The sequence below is a fragment of the Equus przewalskii genome, chromosome 27, assembly GCF_037783145.1.
Source record: "Equus przewalskii isolate Varuska chromosome 27, EquPr2, whole genome shotgun sequence".
Taxonomy (NCBI): domain Eukaryota; kingdom Metazoa; phylum Chordata; class Mammalia; order Perissodactyla; family Equidae; genus Equus; species Equus przewalskii.
The window spans coordinates 2,274,036-2,281,344 of record NC_091857.1 but is presented as its reverse complement, the minus strand read 5'-3'; the positions used below and the strand labels follow the sequence as shown (position 1 = coordinate 2,281,344).

The window sequence follows — 7,309 nt, the reverse complement described above, 5'->3', positions numbered from 1 at the left end:
GTGAGTGCAGACAGCCTGGGTAAACAATTCTTTTGAGAAGGTTGACTGTCAAGGGCAATAGCTAGAAAAGGCTATAAAGTCAATGACTTATTGACTAGAGATATATTAAAGGGCACAAATTATTTGCTATTTCTCCCATTTCTAATTTCCCTCTCCTTGATTTAGGGTTGGCTTTACTGACTTACTGACCAGTAGAATGTGGCAAAAGTGATGTTCTGGGGCTTCCGAGGATGTCATTAAAAGCCTTGCAGCTTCTAGCTGGGCTTCTTGGAAAACTTGCTCTTGGAGCCATGAACCATCACCTGAAAAGTCTAAGAACCGACAAGGCCATGCTCTCAGAAGCCCAAGCTAGCCACACAGAGGCAACATGAAGAGAGAGATAGCTGACTGGCCCCGTCTGCTCTGGCCATCCCAGTGCAGGCAGCAGGCCTTGAGTGAAGAAGCCATCTTTAACATTGCAGCCTCAGCAAATGCAACGTGGAGAACTGAGAAACCCAGCAGACAGCCAGAAATGAGGCTCCAGGCATAGGGCCTCAGCAGAATTGTGTCAACCATCTTAACCCAGCTGAGACCTCAGTTATTACGGAGCAGAGGCAGACCATTACCACTGTGCTCTGATCCACACTATAATAAGCACAATAAAACTTTATGTCACTAAGGGTTGGGGAAGTTTTTCCCACAATAATAGATAATTGGAACAACCTTACCATATAGTAGTCGTTCAATAAATATTCATTTAATTGAATAGTACAATTCACAAAAATTCAACGTATTTAAAATTTTGCAGAAGCACATGCCAAAATTGGACATAGAATTATGTACAAATTAAAATTTTCTTAATATAATATAAAATTCAGCATTTCAATCGTTTAGTTGATCATTTGCCATACTACTCAAAATTAGTGAAAACTTTTATATTCATAAGTTATTTACACTGAAATTATTTAAATTTCATGTATATTTCAAGCAACTTTTTTTATCCCCAAATGTTGAAAAGCATTCTGCGTTGACTTGACATACACTTACTTTGTCCCAGGCATTATCCTAGGGCTTCATGTGTATCAACTCATTTAAACGAAGAACAGTAATGCCAGGTGGGTATGATTTTTATCTGCATTTTACACAAGAGCAATGAAGCACAAAGAAGTTAAATAATACCATCAAGGTCGTACAGCTAACACTTGATCAAACAGGGGTTTGAATCTAGCCAGCCACAGGCTCCAGAGCTGGTGTTTTAACTGCTCAGCTACATGACAAAGGCTGCCTGGTTTTCTTAAAGCAGTGACAGTCCTTCCCTCCCCCCACCCCACACACATGTTGTTTGGGTCCTTCCCTCTCACGTCTGTTTGAGATTGGAGTGCGTGACCATCAAGATGGGAGGAAAGTGAAAGAAAATTCTGGAACTAGGAGCACTTCTCAGACTGGCTATAACAGTGAGAACCTAAGGGAGAAGGAGGTACTTGACCAGAGAGATGAACAAGGAAGCTTCCCCTTTCTATCTCAGCTTAGGTCTGACCTGCCACCCGCACCCCAGGGATTATGTGCTGAGCCCTTCAGTTCCAGGATGCGTTTACGATTTCCTATCTGCTCCAATATAAAATCTCTGAGACCAGTTTTACTCAGAGCTTCATGGACATTTTAGTTATGCAATATATGAGGTCTGAATATTGTCACACATCCAAATAGAACTTAATTGTTAAGCTTTGCAGTCTCACATATACTCAATATCTAATATTTACGAATAAATACAACCCCCTTCTCCCAAAGTAGGCATAATTGCAGAAATAAAGGTGCTGAACTGTTCTTCAGGAAGGTCTTGGCAGTTTTCGAATATTCCTTAGCAACAGTATTCCACATTAACCTTCAAGCAAATGACATTGAACTGCTACCAAACTTTTGTGTCGTGTTACACAGAAGTATGACTCTGAGTGGTGGATTCTTGTAACTTTCTCTAAATGGATTACTCCCATCAGGAGAAGCATTATGTGTTAGAGGTGACTACTGATTGAGCTAGCAGGAGATACGTCTTTAGGAGGAAAAGCAACTTGAAATTTTTTTATAAGGTTGACTTTATCCCATTGAAAGTGATGGTATATGAAATGAAAATATCTTTTAAAAAATGAATTGTATGTAGAATACAGTATATGTTCTCCCATGCATCTATTTCTTTTTGCAGGTAAGAGCACTATTCACCAAATAATGTTTTCAGTTAATGTTTTGTATTAAGCAGATGTAATTTCTAGAATAATAACATTTGTGACCAACACCACCCTCACCATTGGGCATGCCTTTGCTGGAACTCCCTTTGCACGGGGACAGAAGGTTTGGCTATAAATGTGTATGGTGGTAAATGTGAATTTATCGTATGGAGGAAGCATGTCAATGAAGAGGAAGATGAGGCCACTCAAGGCCAGTGTGCAACGGTGGAGGGGAGATCAGCAAGTAACAAACAAAAGCCAGGTTCTGCCAGAGGGCCGGGATGAAGGCGGTTAGATAACGAAATAGCTTCTGGAGATTTCTCTAAGTGAGGATTACGGAAACTTATTGATGGGTGATCGAAGTTTTCTCCCATTCTCTTTTCATTTCAAGCAAAGATTAACATTTTCCCTTATAAGAAGCCTTAGTTTCTAGACAACGATAATTTTCACACCATGAAAAACTTAAAGCCTTCTAACTCAGCTACTTAAATATTACAAGATTCTGTTCACTGGTATCATCTGCTTTCAGATGATTTTGCTATAGTTATTATGTTTTAGAGAGCACTTTCTTATGTTTTAGGAGAAGATGGCCTCTAGTGCTATTCATTTCCGACGGTGCGCCATCCCAAACCCTGGAAACAGAAGGCAGGCCAGCACGCGCCGGCCGTTGTCGCCCATTCGCCGTCCATTCTCAGGCTTCTTCCCGAGGGCGGAGCCGGCCTGGCCTCTGGGCCTCGGCTCCGGAAAGGAGGGCCTCTGCAGCCCTAGGCAGGTAAATCTTGATTAGTCAAAGCCGGACCCTTTCACTGTCGTGACCCTGGAGATGCTGTTTCCCTTCACTGCCACACGCAGACCAGTTCCTCACGTCGTAAAATCACAGGCATCTCTTCTTTTTATTTCAGTTTTCGTTCCTGATTATGTTGAATTTCTATCAGTTTTTATAGCAAAAAGGCCATTGACATGAAGCCCCTGTGTGTTATTTTTCTGAGACTAAAACACCTAAACCAGTCCTTCCTCAGAAACGTAGCGTGTCTTCTGGAAAGCAGACGCCTCCGCGACGTCCAGCTTCCCTACTTGCGTGAGGCTGGGTATGATGCTTCAGTGTAAATCTACGTGGAATTAATGTATTTAGAATTAATAATATACACATAAAAGAAAATTTAAAAAGAAATACAGGACTGTAAATAAAGCCTGTTGTCTTACACTGCCTGTGTCCCGTAGCCGGTGCATATCCGTTTGGTCCTCGACCCGCAGGAAGACTGTCCCGGGCCGCGCGGGCTGTGGGCACGGACCTCCCGGGGCTGCGGGACAGCGACCGCCCCGTGGCCGCGCGTGCGCCGTGCTCCGACCCCGCCTGGCCCGGGCGCTCTGCTGTTTCCAGCGTGTGCTTCCTGGGGTCCCCTTTGCATACCGTGTCTTCTCTGAGGCTTTTCGGAAACGTGTCCCAGCACTCTAGGTTTCTTCAGCCCAGCCCCACTGGAGGGAATGATTGTAACTTTTTCTGTGGAAGAAAAAAAATCTTAAAATAATTCACCCATCCCACCCCATCCAGTCCATTTCCTCAACCTCCCACCCCTGAATCAGAGAATGAACCTGATTCTCACTCTGCTGTCTCTTAATGCCGAGATCTTGTCAATGAGCTGGGTCTTTTTCTCTCTTCTTCCTCATAGAGTGGCTCACTCTGCGCTCCTTGAAAGCACTGCTTCCATCCTGGGCTTTGGGGGACTCAGCGTCCCTGAACCTCCCCCCACCCCCCCCCCCGCCCCCGATCCGGTAGCCTGGATAAAAACATTTCCAACTGGCACACAGCTTCTAGGGAATAATGCACATTTTTCTCATGGCGCTGCCTGGGCAGTCCGCTACTAAACATCACTGCCTTACAGGAAAGGAAGGCTCCGACTTCCAATGTGGAAAATTTACTTTGGTGTTTGTCTCAAAAGAAATAGGATTCAGGACTTGGATAAGGTTTAAAGGCCAAGAGAAGAGTAGGAGGAAAAAACAGGACTTCCTCTTAGTGCCCACCTTCAGTGCCTCACCCCTGCAATGCTCAAGTCTAAGAAAGTGAGGTGCAACACTGGATGTCTAGTGGGGTGTGAGAGGAAAGGACCCCTCAACATGGAGTTGTGAACCCCCAAAGCCAGAATCCCTCAACAAGCCACGCCCTGATGAACAGTACCTCTACATTTCCTTCTCAACCCTGCAGTGCAAAATTATCGTAACTGAGGATCTGATCAGAAAATGTCTTGATAATTGGTTTCTAAAAATGAGAAAAATAAATGTCACAGAACGTACCTCCTTGAAAGTCATAGAAGCCTTCAAAGGTGTTAACACAAAACTCCCGAGCTGGGTTTGAGAAGCTCTTCATTTAACAATGGGGGCGAGGAGGCTGAAAATTAAAAATCAAGCGTGTAGCTTCCTTTTGTGAATTTATTGAAAGGTTTGCACGCTTAGAGTCCTTGCTTCTGTTATCTTTGCTCCTTTTCTCTTTGGAAGGAAATGAAGAACTCCTAAAGTGACATTGCAGATTGGGATCTGCGCCCTCTTCTGCTTCCGTCCAGAAGTGCCCTGCCTCATTCCCTGCAGAACTGAAGGCAATGAATCAAATGAGGACAGCTGCTGTTGCCCTGTATCGGGACACTTGACAAGCGATCTTCTTGCGTCTCAGCGTGGCCGATCCTGAATCTCTCTTCAGGAGAGAGGCCTCGAATCTCAAAACCATTCAGGTCAAGATAGGACGAGAAGCTTCTTCGCTTCCCACTTCCCTTTGTACTAGGGCCTACATAACTTTATCATAATTGTGCCTCAGATCCTCAATAAAGTATTAATTAGAATGCTTGACTTATCAATTGTTGTCAAGTCTTAAAATTTTGCATAGCATTCCCATACTATTTTTTGTGTCCAGAGATTTAACCTAAAAGTTATAGATGTATATAAAAATTTAGCTACAGAATATTTATTATAAAATTGCAAAAATCAACATATAAATATATATGAAATATATATATAGCACATACATGTATAGTAGTCCTTAATCATGTTGCCTTTGAAAAATATTTAATCTAAGAAAATATTTCTTGTGAAGTGTCAAATCAAGTTAAAAAATGAGGACTGTACGCTGTACTACGTCATCTCCCATCATTTGTGCCCGCGTGCGCGGTGTCTGTCTCCGCAGCCATCCCAGCCTCCTCATTTGTGCCCGTGTGCGCGATGTCTGTATCTGCAGCCATCCCAGCCCCATCATCTGTGCCCGCGTGCGCGGTGTCTGTATCCGCAGCCATCCCAGCCCCATCATTTTGAGCTCTGTCACCCTCATCATGTCTCTTCTTCCACCCCGCCATCTCCTCCACCACTCATTTACCCTTCTCCACTCTTCTACCCACTAAAATCTTAAGAATGTTACTATCTTGGAATTAAGATTATGGCTGGTTTACATTTTCTTCTTTCTTCTTGCCTGTATTTTGTAATTTTCCTATAATAATTGTATATAATTTGGTTTGTTCTATGACTCTTTACATGACTTCCTATAATGATTCATGGTTAGAACTTCAGAAGCCTCAAAAATATTCTTAGCTATAAGGATTACAATACAAAAAGACCATTCTGTCTGAATTATTAGTGGTTTCATACGGTTTGACTGGTTCTCAGTTTACACAGACTCTGAGAACTAGAAAAACCTTAGAGGTTATCCAAACCAGTCCCTCATCTTAAGAGGAGTAAACTGAAACCCAGAGAGGCTGACGCTCAGTGAAGGCGACATGAGCAGTGACAGAGTTGGCGGTGAGCCTGAGATTCCCGCTGTACAACGCTTTGATGACTACAATATGAACTTGTTTGAAACTCTGTTGTTTTACTTCAGTGGCTGTCGGAAAACACACATCCCTAATACATACATGCTTAATAATGTCAAAAGGGTTGGCATCTCTAAATCAGAATATTTAAAATGGAAGAAAAATTCATAATTCCAGTGTAAGTGTGACAAATTTAGATATGCTGTGCTCAAAACAGCTTCAAATTGTGAGTTGAACTTTATTTCATTTTGAAAGGGCAACTCATCAAAAATGTCCATTACAAAAAGAGAGTCTCCCTGAAGATACTGTGCTAACAAAACTCAAGCTGTAAACTTTACACCTTAAGAATGGACTGACACCATACCAAGAGAGTCTTCTCAGCAATTGTTATATTTTAGATAAAAATTTACTGTAAAAATCAAATACAAGATTAAAATAATTCTTGGGCTTATTATACGGCTTTGTGGGTAAAAATAATTGTTGGCATGGTTGAAATACAGTCGTAGCTTTCCCTTGCTTGAGCTACTTTTTCTGTCTTTGAGAGGAGAACCTCTGTGTATCCTGCACCTCCTACCACCCAACACACACAAATCGACAATCTAGAGCCGACAGTGCTCTGTAAAACTGCACCAGAGAAATGTGCAAAGGCTCCCTTTAAGCTCCTGGTTCCCTGCTTCCCCGTTGTTTGAGCTGGTTCAGTCTGGCATGTTGTTTATGTTTATTCAGTGTAGTAAGACATCTGCTGTCCACCAGAACCCATCACGATCGGGGCACTTCCCAGCTGACTGCCATCCTCTTCATATTAATGGAACGCAGTGTATTTGGCATGCACTGCTGATTACCCTCATTTATTTCAGTTACTAAAGACCCGGAATTTCTCTAGTGTCTTTACAACGTTGTTCTGCTCATTTGGCTCCAATTAGCTTCAGCTAACGAAAATATATTACAATAAACCTCTGGATAGCCATTGCTGTTTCTAATGACGCAATCTGTGAGTTTTTAGTCCTTGAAAGTAAAGACATTGGAAATTAAGTTATAGTATCTTCTGTGGGGCTGAGAAATATTAATTGCAGGCATCTGGGCTCACTTCCTTAAAGAAGATTTGTGATTTCTATTTAACTAATAAATGTTGACATAATTGAAGAGCTTTACGCTCCATATGTTGGACTTTCTGAGGAATTTCTGATTATATCCTTGTTCAGTTAAGTAAGAAAATGCTTTGACATTAACACTATATCTTGGTTTATTTGCACTTAATATTTTATAATTATACTGAATGGTTAAAGCACTTATTCAAAAGAGCTTCTTCAGGAGTTTATTAAA

General features: G+C 42.0%; 2 long non-coding RNA genes across 2 annotated transcripts; one reads left to right on the top strand and one right to left on the bottom strand.

Moving 5' to 3' along the window:
- Window positions 1-714: 714 nt before the first annotated feature.
- On the bottom strand, window positions 715-3,539 carry LOC139079845 (uncharacterized). Its single transcript, XR_011533807.1, has 2 exons — window positions 3,402-3,539; window positions 715-3,307 (listed from the first exon to the last, which is right to left on the bottom strand). It is a non-coding gene; the product is annotated as an uncharacterized lncRNA (long non-coding RNA).
- Window positions 2,779-5,044, top strand: LOC139079846 (uncharacterized). Its single transcript, XR_011533808.1, has 2 exons — window positions 2,779-2,970; window positions 4,692-5,044. It is a non-coding gene; the product is annotated as an uncharacterized lncRNA (long non-coding RNA).
- Window positions 5,045-7,309: the final 2,265 nt, after the last annotated feature.